Consider the following 12,669-nt stretch of genomic DNA (forward strand, 5'->3'; position numbering starts at 1 on the left):
AAAAGTCTTACGCTAAATCAGGTAAATATAATAGTAAGCTTAGGACGTTATGCAAATGCAATTCGGACATCTGGAATACAGTTCTTGAGATTTTATTTGACATATCAGGAAACCATAAGATATACATGAAACAACATGACAGGGGAAAGGTAGGTGAGAGCAAATTAACTGGCATAGCTTGAATGTTGCTAATAGCTTGTACTATAGCTTAATATCTGCATTTTTTTCAGATGTACAAACGATAACTAACTCGACCAACTGGACAAGTGAAGGAATTCCCCACCATCTTTACATTATGTTGTCTTCAACTGCAAAGGTGCACTTTTCTAAATTTTCTGCTCCAGATTCTTGTAATACCACTGGATAGCCTAATTTAAAAAAATTCAAAACCAATTAGCCCATGTTACTACTCATGTCACTCGAAATGCTGAGCCATGTCTTCTCCAGCAATGGCCAACGCACAAGCTATCCAGAAACTAAAATCATAGCTCTTCAAGTTAGATATGAAGAGTCACAATTATCTTGGCTATGAAGCACACGTACCAGGTAAATCCAGGTGAATATTTAACATTTTTTTTCTCATTCTTGTCTTGCAAAACCGCAAACCGAAAAATGCTTCTACATTTCACTTCGTACTAACTTTGCATTCTTTTTTTTTTAATTTTTTATTTTTCACACCATAAATCACATTAGCCATGATGTACACTTTTTCTTTTTCACACATATACAGTGACTTTTTCTCCCCCCCCCCCCCTCCTCCCAAGCCACCCCCCACCCCCCCCCCCCCTCTCATCCATTTTAGGTATACAATCTAGGTTAGACACTGTCCAAAAATCCCTCACATGTTTACCATCGGAACTCATCTGAATGACCTAAGGATTCACAGCACAAATCTGGCTGCTCCCCCTTTCTCAATCTCCCTTTGCAAACTTTGTTACGCCGGGTACTTCAACATGAATCTGATGAAGTATGCTTCGAATTCGCCTGCAGCTATTACTTTAAAATGGCAGCAATGACCTGGCGTGTGGTAGATATTTGTTTCAATATAATTTGCCATATAAATGATTGTGGAGGAAAGATGATTACCAAATGACAGTTGGGAGTAGGCGGATGAATGCATATAGAAACATTTTCTGATTAAAAGTTATAATGAAGTACACAAAAGATACACATTTAACGGTCACAAATCATTGCTCATTTGCCTACCTGTATCTTAAAGTAATTTGTCAAGACCTGAATAAAAATACCGATAAAAATCTTCACAATTCACTCAAGCAGAGACAAGGGGATGCACTGATCGGGGCATTTATCTGTGCATTCTCATGTCGGCTCTTCCGACTCCACATCCTTAGAAATTCCAAGGTTTTAGCAGGGACATGAGCTCGAGCAAAACGGATAACATGGATCAGTGTTAGAATTGTGAGATGCCAGTTCTATGCCAAGCTGCATTAGATCACGACCTAAATTACCCTTCCGTTTACATTTTATGGTTGACATTCAAATGATCAATGGGTGGGTCGTGTTCTTAATGTCTAAATTAAATTGGTACCGCATATGTACGGTTTAGAAAATCACGCATTCTTCACACTAGGGAGTTTGAAGCTTTCAAAAATAGTTAAATAAGGAGCAAGAAAGATATATCTACATGGTTATTCTATTCGAAGACGGTATTGTCAAACAGAAAGCTTAATAAATTTGTCTTCAGAATGACAACGAGGGATATGTGCTTCATTATAACCAAGCGCTATAGATGTTCTCTCCAACTACTTTCATTCAAATAATGTCACTGGACTGTAAGTCATATACAAGGGTTGTTGAGCCTTTCAATGGTTGCATCGATTGTCAGCATGCGAACGAGGTTACGTATATCAGTAATAAATTGGAAATTGTAATGTATATTAACTGAATTTTAAGTACGTAGTTTATACATGCCCGATCGACTGTAAAGATTTATATAAATTAATTATCAGAATGCAACTAAAAACTATTCCTCTTGATTTTATTTCGTTCCCCCAAAATATTTGCCGGTGAGAGAAAACGCCTCATCAGCAATTATGGAGTACGTTTGGTAGATTCTTCCGTCTTCCATGCAGAAATGTTGTCACATGCATACGTTTATTTGTTTCTTCACACAATACCTGCATCGAAGTGGCAAAAGAAACGATCTGGAATGTAAAGAAAAGGCTAATTCGATGGCATATTTCATATATATATAAATCAGAAAAGTTACAACAAGAAACATGAAGGAAACATTGCATGTAACTGAGGTCATCGTCACGTTACTACATGCATAATGTCCAAACCTATATTTAAAGGCATTTTGTTCTTTTCCAGCGATATATGCTTTTACAGCCAGGAAACCAAGTCACCATCAGGAATTTATTCTGTTACTTAGAAAAGATCTATGAGCTTTCATGACCAGTTAATGCACCTTTACTTTTTTAATTTCCTTCAATTTCGTCTTTTAGACTTTTCTTTAACCAAGTTTACCAAACTAAACTACTCAGGTCACCATCATCAGTATTTCTTGATATATTAAATCAGTAAGTGTCTGGTAGGTATTCAGGGCTTTTCACTGAAGCCTACTTCAATTGATTTTTAAATTATATTTTGTGATTCCATTCTATCCAATCATTTTCCCGGATTGAATATAAAATTATTAAATTTTCGTGTAACATTTGCATTGGTGCTTCTTGCTTTACTTTTAAATTTCATGCGATCTTTCCAGATTGTGTCATCAACTTTCAGGTGCCACTCAATAATATCATTCTATGCATTACCGTGCAACAAATACTACTTGCAGATTCTAAACATACCGAATGAACACATTAGCATACATAGTCAATCTGTCAATGCGTGCTGCGGAGATTAGGATTATGTGCTGGTAACGGTGTTTGTGGATAACATTTAATACAGACGAGAAAAATATTGGTGTAAATTTTCTTGCCCGCTTAACTGTATACAACAAATCTCAGACATATCAAGGGAATTCAAGGCTTCATTTTCACAGTGAATGCCACTTTAAAATTGTAATGGGAATAATAGCACTGGCAAGACATTGCACGAGACCAGTGGTTTTCAAACTGTTCTTCCCACTCACATACAGCCTTAAGTAATCCTAATACCATAAGTGCTCGGTGATTAGTAAGGGATTGCTGAAAGTGGTATGTGAGAGGAAAGAAAAAAATTAAAAACATTTTTAATCGTACATAATTGACTCGTTATGTGCACGGTTTCATAACTCCAAAGGAAATGGGCCAATGACAATTTTTCGCAAGCAAAATATTCAAATAACTATTAGGTCCAGAGCAGTAGTGCTCAACCTTTTTTTCCCCCTCCACTCACATACCACCTTAAGCAATCCCTTACTAATCACCAAGCACCTATGGCATAGGGATTACTTAAGGTGGTATGTGACTGGAAAGAAAACGTTTGAAAACCACTGCATTAGATAGACTTTAATAGTCCTAGCGACTATTTGATTTTCTTCACTGTGATTTTATTTTCTGTTAATAGGTGCTCTGCTTCATTGTAGGTACACTGGGAGGGTAGTTGTTTCCTTTCTATCGCTGCTTATGTAAGTGACGGTGAATGGAAAATTAGTGGTGTGCTTGTTGGCATTTGAGGGATAGTGAATGACAGGGAAAGAACTTTGAGATGGGACTCTTTTGCGAGCAATTTTGTGAGGAGCACCAGAGATTCGATGGGCTTCCTCTTGACATTTTGGAACCAAAGGTGATAAAAAAAAATTCGACCACTTTCGCCAAGTCGCACTCCTGGTCAAGAATATGGACAATTCTGCATTCTCTTCCACACTCACCTGTGCACAAAAAAAAACATTACTTTCATAATTGATATAATCACGAGTTAGCTCTTCATTTAAGAATGCACCAGATGACATTTCAATTTCCTATCCCACAATATTCCATCTGAATTACAATAGTAATTGGTTCACAATCTAGAAAGTTGAGATGGCATGACGGTTACGCATAACATCAGCCAATATGTGGTTAGATCTGAAGAATGGCACCGCAAGGTGAGATGGAGCAGGACAGTACAAGTAACTTCCAATGACATTTATGCAAACACATGAGGAAGAAATATGAGTGTTAAAATGATACAGAAGAAAACGTCTAATTGTTTTATCATTAATGTTTGGCATGGTCGTGTTTACGTTGTCCAATACGCTAAAAAGAACATGCGTGATCATGTTGCAGATCAAAGTCACATTGATAAATAGCTTTAATTTTTTTTACCTTTTTCGCATTGGCGTAGTTTATCGTCTGAAAAAAAAAATCAATAAAGCATGTAAAGCTGATAATTATTAGCATAGAATTGTATTAACAATTGCCAAAATTGCTGGAGTCAACTTTTACTAGATCCAACTACAGTCGGATTTTACCGCAATCATTTGACCTAACCAATGGTAACTTGGTAAATATTTCCGTCCCTTTCCAATGATTGGGGTAATTGAAAAGAACGACTGCAGAAGGGAAAATAAATATAAAAACTAGTGATGCCGGATACAACATGTTTTCGCGTTGAGTTTAACATTGGATGTCACTTTTACCACCTCCATCGGGACTCTGAGCAGCAAACTCCCCCACTCTATTTCATTATTCAGCAGGACCTCCTCTCTCCAGGAATTAATGGTTCACATGTCGGCTACGGTCCACTGCTACTATAGGAGTTGTGTCAATTGTGCCTACATTTCCTCCCCTATCAATCTCTAGTTGAGGCATTGAATCACGAGCATTTTCCATAATACGATTTGTAATATTCATTGCTCACCATAGCCGACCGTTTTGCAGAATATGTGCACTCTGTCCTCAACGATCATCTTGAGCTACCAGATTCAACTACTACTTACCTCCTCATTCTTCGATTTCCCATTGTCATTGTTATATCAGACGCAAACAAGCATGAATATCAGCATTTCATATTCTGCTTGGGTAGCCAATTTCCTCATTCCCAAATTCCTAATTCCAGATAACCTATTTTCATCCTCCCTCTAAACTCTTTCAGGTGACCTGAACACCCTGGTGTAAAGCAGCATAATCTCCCCCCTTGCGGCTAAAGATCGCTCCTGCCGCCCCCTCAAGGAGGAAGGTCCACCTGAAAGGGCCTTCTTGATTCCAGCATCTGCTGTCTCCTCTATTTCCATTAATGATTTTAATGAAATCTCATGTTTTTCGCATCAAATTTATAAGATTTCAGAGAAGATCAGTGAGAATTCAAAAACATCAAAATGCTTCACGCACATTGGAATAGTTTGCCAGAGTATAATGTCATAACGGTTGGATGGAATTAATCCAATTCAATTATAAAATGTAACTAAGGTTGGGTAATCGATGAAACTATAGGCACTTTCAGGTGGCCAATTGCCTCGTATGTAAACCAGCATGTTTAGACAATATGCGGCTGTTTTGAGGTCACCGAATGTGCAGGAGGCGCTCTTGAGGTGAGCTACATAACCATCCTCTGAGAGGGATAATCAGCTCAGTGATTCAGTGGCTCCCCCAGCCACCTGAATGCAGCTGGGTGAAAGCAGATATTAAAGGGTTAGGCTGCTGAAGTGGCAGTGACGTTGTCAGCCTGAGATGCCTGGCACGAATCTTGAAGCACATTGTGTAGGCAGGCCAGTGCAGATTCAGTCGTTTTGTTTTTGCAGTGCAGGAAAACAGTGTATTTGAACAATGGCTCCAGGAAAGGCTAGTAATTGGTCTGAAGAAGAGTTAAGACAGCTTCTAGACCATCTGACTCAGGAATCCCAGGAAAAGGAGCTCACTGCGACAGTTAGGGATGATCCCACTTTTGAGCGGCTGTCCGGAGTGCTCACAGCACAAGGGCACCAGCGCAGTAAATATCAGGTGGTTACGAAGCTGAAGAGCATGAGGAAGAAATTCCACGCAGTCCTGGACCACAGCAGGAGAGGCAATGGGCACAAGGAGTGGCAGTACTTCGATCAGTGCCACACTCTCTGGGGGACTAGCTGCTCAGCTACTCTATTGAATGTAGTCAGCGCTCTGGAGACCCCTGAATCCCCAAAGCTCATCCTTGAGGGATCTGAGGGTTCACACAGCGGCAATGGAGGAGACATGCAGGTCCAGGAGGGAGGAGGCCACCGCCGAGGACCTGGCAGCCATGGATTTGGATGCCTCCGAGAGAGGAAGCACAGAGGTCACCATTCCTGGAAGTGGTGAGAAGGCACTCTCAACAGTGAACACAGGAACAGTAGCATTGAGGTTGAGTTTATGGAGAAGAACCGAAGTCCAATGCTGATGCACTATTTCTGTTTCCACCCACAGCCTCTGGTCCCAGACGCAAGTGCCAGCAACTGACAAAGGGGCAGGTTCTCACAAAGGAGCTGCAGGTGATCGATGTTGGCACTTGACAGGGAGGACAGTGAGAGAAACCACTAGCATATAGAGGAGGCACTGGATCACAAGAGAGTCATGCTTGCTGACCAGAGGGAGGACGAGGAAGCAATGCGCCGCTCCGAAGTGGAGAAGCATGCCCAGTCGATGTCTGAGTTTGCAGTTTCCCTGCCGGGACTGAGTGCCACAATGGATAGGCAGTAAGTAATCTTCAACAGATTGGACACACGATTGGAGGCCTCCCCATCCCCATTCCCACAGTCATATGGTCAGCCTCATCCCATATACCTGGTCCCTCCATCCAGCATGCCATTTCACAGTAGTGGACAATTTGGCATGACTGAGATGCTGGGGTCCAGGACACATTGGGTGGGGAGGGTGGAGGGAGGGTACAAGTCATGGAAAATGGGGAGCTGGGTAGCAGGGACATACCCTTACAGGATTGGCATGCTGGCAGAATGGATGGCCTGGTTCCCATGGCCCTGCTGATCAGCACGATCAGTGCTATTGGGTGCAGGATCATCTGCTTCAACCAATGTCCACTCTGAAGGGAAGTCTTCCTTGTTAATCTCACATATATTGCAGTACACGGCAGGCAAACACAACATTTGGGATTAAGTCGGTAGAGATATCTAAATGCTTGAACTGGCACTGCCAGTGGCTTTTTAGACGGCCAAATGCATGTTCCACCTCTATCCTTGCTGAATTAAGGGCCTTGTTAAATCTTCATTGATCCTGATCCAGTACTCGGTGCTGTGTGAACCCCTTCATCAGCCAGCTTCGTAGGGGTATGCCGCATCACCCACAAGATGCGCTGGAACCTCCACTTCCTCAACATCCTTGCACACCTGAAGGCCCAACGATGCAGAAATGTAGTTAATTCATGCACCTGAATGTTGACACAGCCAGCATGCATAACATATTGAAACACGGAGCTTTGAAGGGTAAACATTCACGTCACGTGGGAAAAGGTATCCATCCTGGTCCTCTGCCTTTCTATACAGAGGAGAGTTGGCAAGCACTCGGGCATCATGCGTGCGGCCTGGCCACCCCACAAACAAATCTGAGAAGCTGTAACATGAATGGAAATCACACAGTGAAGTTATAGACATTGGAAATGTGATGTGATGTACGTCAATAGAGGCTTAACTCACCAGAATCTGTGGTCACCCACTGCTTGCAGAACCACCAAATGCCACCCTTTGCGATTGTAGTAGGCTGCAGCATCCATGCTGGGTGTGATAATGGGAATGTTTGACCCATCAATGGCACCAGGACACATTGGGTATCCCCTTTGGGCGAAGCCATCAATGGTCTCCTGGAGATGTATTCCACTTGGCAGGGAGATTAAATGTTTACCGAGGAACTTCCTCAAGGTGGCAGTCACCTCCTGCACCACCATGCACACAGTGCTGATGTCTATTCCAAAGATGGTACTGATGGATCAATACTCACAAGTGGTGGCATACCACCCCAAGGCCACAGTTAATTGAAGTCCGGGTCCAATGGTTGCTGCAAGTCCAGTCTATGCACCTTCAGGTGAGGTTCTATGAGTTCCAATACGAAGTGAAAGGTGCCACGTGACATACGAAAGTGTCTGCTCCACTCGGCATCATCAAATTTGGTGAGGACGTTACTCCAGAGCTCAGCACCCTGCGGTTGGTTCAACCTCCAGAGAGATCGATGTGTCACTCTAGCTAATTGACTGACCAGCAGCATTCGCCTTCATCTGCGGCGCTTATGCTCCACGTGCCTTTCGACCACTAACTGCTGTCTTCTTGCCCTCAACCTTTGCAGGAACCTTCTCCTGATTGCACCCATCCGATTTTCAGATCTCAAGGTCTATTGAAGAGCTTCAACAGCACAAATAGCCTTACCAAGGATCTGCTGTATCTCATTCTGAACCCCCAGAAACGCTGAAATCATCATCATCATCATGTCTCCTTCCTGCACAGGATCCTTCTTGTCGCGCTCAAAATGACATCACGTCAGTGGGCGGGATCACAGCTGACACTGGGCAGGAGCCGGAGTGGGCTCAGAGCCGCATCCTGTGCAGTTGTGTCCTTCAGGTGGCCAGCGTTGCACTTTAAACGCTGCCTGCCACCTGAACGGCAATTTAAAGGGCCGCTTCTGCTTCTTCATTCTTAGCGTAGAATGCACCTGAAAAAGCCTTATGGGAGTTTTCAAATACACCGCTTTCTATTAAAAAAATATTGTGTACCCATTTAACATTTGCGAGCACAAGGTGTCTTGAAAAAAGCTGGGATTTTACCTCCTGTTTTTTGATTGGCTCTCAGCACCTGTATTTCTAAAAGAAATAATGAAATGAATTTCTGACTTTGAAAATATGAAAGCAGGTGCAACACTTTTCTATCTATTACCCGTTAAACCATCCGTTTGGCCAAATGATTCTCCTTTCTTTGGATTTCAGGAGAAACACATATTTGTCCATGTCCTCAGTTTTACCTTGAAGGAAACGGGAGTTACCCGATCATTTTAAGGAATACCGGACAAATATTCTTACTGAAATTAGATTAAATGAATTGAAACTTCCAGGGAGACTTTACAAAGTAAAAAATAAAATAAAAAGAGTTTCGGACAATTTTTAGTAGGTTCGTTGCTGGCTTGAATTAATTTAACTATCCTTACCCTGCGCTTGTTTACAGCCAAATGGATTGTTGATGCTGCTATTGACAGTTATAATCAGACACATTCATGTGAATCACTTGAAATGAATTGAAGTCTTTATGAGAAACTTCCATATCAGGATATAACATATTGCCAATTGAAATTTTCTTCATTTAGAATAAAACGAACGAATTTTCATCATTTTTGAAAGAAATTCACACATATCTGTTCTTTTCTCTTGGTAGATAAGGGCGCCAGGAACAAAGCAATATTCCACTCTCTTATCATTAAGAGACGGTAAATGCCCCTGTTTTCCATGGCATTGAAATCATACCATTCCAGAATCGAAGGGCCTGTCATCAGCCCGGAAACAAGGTTTTGTTAAGGTTGGGGTCCATTTCTCTGGTTGCCACTCTTACCAATTATTACAGGCACTGAGACACTGCGATAAAGAAATTCCGACAAAAGAGAACACAGACCCTTCCACAGTGATCAATTCCACTTGTTGTCCAGATTCATACAAGTGATTTATTTTCTCCCGCATCATACTGCAGTTTATGCAGTGTATCCGTTTAGCCGACTTGTAAGCACAGAACAAAGGGGGCCCAATTGTTAATATGGTGCAGGTGGAGTTCGAATCACACGCTGTCTGAAAGGAAATTTAAAATTTAAAGTACAATGAATGTTTCTCCAAAAGGCTCAGATATTTTTATTTAAAAATTGTTTTTGCTGCCCAGTTTACACTTAAAAGCTATTGAAAGCTGTTTTCTACATGCAAAAATACACAGACATATCCAATATATTTATTAGGTACCACTTGACAAATATTTGAGGCTGGAAGACACATTTAATATCAGTAGCTCAAAGGATTTAAACCCAGTGCCTTTCCCTGTCTTGCGTGAATTTCCTGCGAGTGCTCCGGTTTCCTCCCATCTTCCAAAGATGTAAATGGTTACCAGGTTAATTGGTCATGTGGGTGAATTTGGGCGGCGTGGGGTCGTGGGTCGAAAGAGCTTGTACCGTTTCATGTTTTGTAATTTAAAAAAAAGTTTTGGTAAACAAATGCTATCTAATTCGGTTTGACTTCGTGTACAATGGAATATTTCATAATCAAACCTTTACCTCTTTCCTTGTCGATCAAAGCCCTCGCTGAAAACAGAAAACAGACGAAATTTACAATATTTTGGCCTTCGTCGTATCAAATATTTTCAATACGCTATGCGAGGAGAAGACAAACAATTAATTCAATATCATTAACCGATGTTTCATGTGGATTGTGATAGCTCCTTGATGCACTTAGCGAATCGAGCATCATCTGTGGGAGAAAAATGCAAACATTTCGAGCCGGTAACTTTCAGTTAAACATCAGTGCTGGTGTTGCTCGAACTCCTGAGTTCATACACAATAATGATTTTTGCTCCAGATTCCACCAACCACTGCAAGCCTCGTTCTTTCGCATATTTAATAACTTTGTATCTATTGCACTGCATATTTAAAGATATTCGCCATCTCCTTGTGAAATCATTTCTGTTTAGCATTTTTAATGGAATGTGCGTTATTTTACATTTCAATTTTAAAATTAGACATACAGCACGATAACAAAACATTTCGGCCGATGAGTTCGTGTCGTAATTAACTCACACTTAGGCTACGTTTTTTTGTGTGCAGGGTGTGAGGAAACCGGAGGGTGAGGGAAACCCACACAGACAGGGAGAGAACCTTACTGACAGTGTGGTGTTGGAACCCCTGTCCCATTCCTGGCACTGTAAAGGCGCTAAGCGCTGCGCCTACTGTGCAGCCCCTGGAGGCAGTATCCCTGCTGTGCATGGCCCCTATTTCCATTATAGGTTTTGTGGATTTAGTTGGGGCGTCCTCTATTTTTCTAAGATACAGTGAATGAAAGCTTAATTGAACCAATATTTTGTCTTACAGCCATCTTGACATCCCAAAATTAGTCCAATACACCTTTTTTGTATTTTCCCCACGCAGAATCCTTTATCAAGGATCCTCATCACCCAGGCCATGCCCTATTTTCATTGATACCATCAGGGAGGAGGTACAGGAAGCAGAAGACACCGAAAACTTCTTATTCTCCTCCATTTGCTTTCTGAACCGTTAAGAACCAATGGGCACTACCTCACTTTCTCTCTTTTTTTACACAATTAAGTTTTTCTTGCATTTATGCTATTGTAATTTTATAATAAAATTTACACCTTTCTCTGCACCATACAGCTACCAAACATATGTTCTTGAGAACAAACCTGATTCTGATTCTGAGCTTGAAAATATATTCAAACAAATCAAACACACGGGCAGAAAAGGGTTTTGGTGAGATTTCATGAACCCATACAATAAATATTCCATCGAATACTGCTGTTTTTGCAGAAGAACTCATGGGTAAAATTATTTCTGAAAGTAACTACAATTAACCATTACAAAAGGAAAGCAATTTGCAAAATTTAGCATAAAACTCGCCTTAAATTTATGGGAAAAAATAATGAACATACTTAGCTTCTTCAATATAAGATAGCAGAAGGAGACATGCATTCACTACCTGTCATGAAAACATAAAGCAAAATGAAGGCGCTTGTGAACGTGAAAAATATGGAGCAAAACCTTTCGGCTTGCACGCTTATTTCCTGGAATTGAAGGTGATAGAACAAACGAAGAAAACTATGTGAAAGGCAATTCATAGCCAAAGCTGGCTCCCTGTCAGTTAAAAATGTTAATTTTAAACCAAGGAGAGCTCTGAAAACATTGTTAATTTTCTGCATTCATCTCGGACATTCTCAACTGTTTGCAAATACAAACCTTGTTAAAAAAATCACTTTGCTTGGCCACAATACAGAAAACCTTAGCAGCAAAGTAGTTTCCATGCCCCTATACACCTTGGAACCCCATTACTGATGATTTCCATCCTATCCCCCTCCTTAAATGTGCTGTGATGCCCAGGGTGCCATACTGCCTCTGTTGAGAATGGCTGGTATAGTGGATGGCTCAAGCAGGTGAACTTGGTTTTATCTCTTTTTTTGGAATGCATCTTCTTATGGGCAAATTTCGATTGAAGGACCAATAAATGAAGGGCAGTATATCTTGACAAGTTTTAAGTAATTCGGTTTTTTTTCTACTTACCTGTGTCTTGCAGAAGTTTGTCAAGATCTTAATGAAAATATGGACAAATTGAGGTTCGTTCTCTGCGTGAAGGCATAAGGCACATAGCCCAGAAAAATAATTGCGCAGGAAAAACGAATTGTCACACATAACCCGTGATTCATTTTGTTTCTCTAGCACCTGGCACCAAAAACAGCAATGAATCACATATAAAATATTGATGCTCGAGAGCTTAACAAAGATAATTTTACTTTGTCTGGTAAAATCATGCCTTGAAAATAGTACCTCCCACCACCTTTGACGTTACTTCATTTTGTAGCTATAGAACATGTAAGTCATGAATATATGAAGACTTCTGATTGGAATACTAACTCCTCGATTGTCCTCTTTTTTTCTCAAATAACTCTAAGAGGCATGTTTTTCGCAAGTGATGATAATCATTCGAAATACTTTCGCTTGGGACACCGAACAATGCAGCGAGCTAAGCCACTCTGCAAGTGAACTGGGTTACAGAGCTAAGGACTGGCAGGTGACAGAGAGCCCCAATGTCCCG

General features: G+C 41.0%; 1 protein-coding gene across 1 annotated transcript in view; it reads right to left on the reverse strand.

The window, feature by feature from the left end:
- LOC138765527 (uncharacterized) overlaps positions 1-12,669 on the reverse strand; it is a 142,874-nt gene that overhangs the window by 115,705 nt on the left and 14,500 nt on the right. Inside the window, exons 3-4 of the mRNA XM_069942557.1 lie at positions 4,257-4,283; positions 1,207-2,165 (exon numbers count right to left, since the gene is read on the reverse strand). The gene's annotated coding sequence lies outside the window, so the exon portion shown is untranslated. The remainder of the gene's footprint in view (positions 1-1,206; positions 2,166-4,256; positions 4,284-12,669) is intronic.

Source organism: Narcine bancroftii, chromosome 5 (assembly GCF_036971445.1).
Source record: "Narcine bancroftii isolate sNarBan1 chromosome 5, sNarBan1.hap1, whole genome shotgun sequence".
NCBI lineage: Eukaryota > Metazoa > Chordata > Chondrichthyes > Torpediniformes > Narcinidae > Narcine > Narcine bancroftii.